Genomic DNA, 2500 nt, shown 5'->3' on the forward strand with positions numbered 1-2500 from the left:
GATCGTAACCTCGTATTCACTGATGGGATTTCCGACCGTATAATAGCCTTTGTGTATCGACCGAGTCGCGCGAGCAAACAAGGTGCAAGGCTAGTGCAAAAGGAAAGCTGTTGTGGAAGTTAGTCTATTAGGCTGTTTACCTGTCTTGCGTCGGTCAGCTGAGACGGGGGACAGCTGGGTATCAACACACGCATACTACGTACAAACACACACACACACACACACACACACACACACACACACACACACACACACACACACACACACACACACACACACACACACACACGCACGCATAGATATAAACAGACATGCGACTATTCACACACGAAAACCGCCACCCATGCAGTCACACACATGCGGCATCTCTTCGTATGTGTCTGTGCGTATATATATATATATATATATATATATATATATATATATATATATATATATATATATGTATATATATATATATATATATATATGTATATACACACACACACACACACACACACACACACACACACACACACACACACACACACACACACACATATATATATATATATATATATATATATATATATATATATATGTATATATATGTATATATATGTATATATATGTATATGTATATGAGACTGAGAAAGAGATAGAGAGAGAGAGAGGGAAAGAAAGAGAGAGGGAGAGAGAGCGAGAAAGAGAGAGAGAGAGAGAGAGAGAGAGAGAGAGAGAGAGAGAGAGAGAGAGAGAGAGAGAGAGAGAGAGAGAGAGAGAGAGAGAGAGAGAGAGAGAGAGAGAATAAAACAAATAAAAAAAATTGACCATATTGAAATGCACACCAATTAAATTGAAGAAAAGAGAGAGAGACCGGGAGACTTCCATACAGTACATCCACTTTATATATGGATGAAAACTTATACAAAGGCAATCAGTTACATTATACTGGTATAATAAAATTAACAATTCAAAGAATATTCCTCTCCCGGATGTACTTATATCATAATCAGCAAAATTAGAATAATCATATTTTTGTGCCGTGTTTCTCCATCATTTTCTGTTCCTTATATTCATTATATATTTATTTATTTTGTCGAAGTTTGCTATAATTCGCAAAACATTGTCACCACACATCAATAACATCAATAACATCCCCTCACCAACACTTTCGGACACGCAAGCAAACGCGCTGTAATTCCTTCCACGAAATGATGGGCGCGAGGGGAATCCAGGCGTCCTACACGCGCTAAATTATAGGGATCTGATCCTCCTCCAGAGTACTTGTTGAATGCTCACGTGTTTGCTCGTCCTTACGGTCGCTGGGACGTGCGGCTTACTTGTAAATTACGCCTTTACGGAAAACCGAGGAGGGCGGATCTCCGGCTGGTTCTTTGGCCCGAGATTGATGGTTGGTTCGTCGGGACAAGACGTTGCGGAGGAGGAAGAGGGAGGAGGGGAGATAAAGAGAGGGAAGGAGATATAGAAGGAGAGGGAGGGGAAGATAGAGAGAGAGTAAAAGAGAGAAGAGAGGGAGAGAGAGAGTGAGAGAGAGAGAGAGAGAGAGAGAGAGAGAGAGAAGAGAGAGAGAGAGAGAGAGAGAAGAGAGAGAGAGAGAGAGAGAGAGAGAGAGAGAGAGAGAGAGAGAGAGAGAGAGAGAGAGAGAGAGAGAGAGAGAGAGAGAGAGAGAGAGAGAGAGAGAGAGAGAGAGAGAGAGAGAGAGAGAGAGAGAGAGAGAGAGAGAGAGAGAGAGAGAGAGAGTAGACAATAGTAGACGGTTAAGCTAAACAGAAAATACACGACTACTTGCAAAGAGATTAAGAAATGGATCCTGATCTCGGACGACGCAGTGAAGAAGAATAAAAGGGAAAGGAGATGACCGAGAAAGAGAAAAGGTGGATAAGGAAGAGAAAACAGCAACAATACGAATCGGAGAAAGAAGGAACGCAAAGACGCAAGAGGAGAGATTGTAATAATAAGACAAAATAAAGAGCAGTAAAGAACACGATACGAAATAAATATGAGAGAAAGAAGAGAGAGAGAGAGAGATAACAATAACAGAATAAACTTTAATTCCTGACTATACCGAACTGATTAAACGCCAATAACTAACTAAATGCATATAAAACCTTCCAGATTACGTTCCCAGTAAAAAAAAGATATTCAAAATAGGTTAAAATGTTTCAAATAGGTTCGTCTCGCCAGCACCAGAACTCATTCCATATCTTAATGCGATCTGGTGAAAACATGCAAATTGGCCAAGATTTCTTCTTTCTTCCTCTTCTTTTTCTTCCTTTCTTATCTTTAGAACGATTTTATATGTAGCATATTCTCGAATAAATAAACATCAGGCGAAAGTAACTGATCACACAAAACCATCCATCGCTGTCGTGTTATTTGATATGGAATTATAGATTGCAACTATTTTTTGTTCCTCGCTGAAATATAAGTTACATTGTATTTTTTTTTTTTTTTTTTTTCTTATATGACGACGGCATAGGGGTGGTGTTTGCAGCCT

At 39.5% G+C, this 2500-nt stretch overlaps 1 protein-coding gene across 1 annotated transcript in view; it reads right to left on the reverse strand.

Annotated features, from left to right (window-relative positions):
* LOC125046888 (allatostatin-like) overlaps window positions 1-2500 on the reverse strand; it is a 33326-nt gene that overhangs the window by 1257 nt on the left and 29569 nt on the right. The window lies entirely within an intron of this gene.

Source organism: Penaeus chinensis, chromosome 39 (genome assembly GCF_019202785.1).
Source record: "Penaeus chinensis breed Huanghai No. 1 chromosome 39, ASM1920278v2, whole genome shotgun sequence".
Lineage (NCBI taxonomy): Eukaryota > Metazoa > Arthropoda > Malacostraca > Decapoda > Penaeidae > Penaeus > Penaeus chinensis.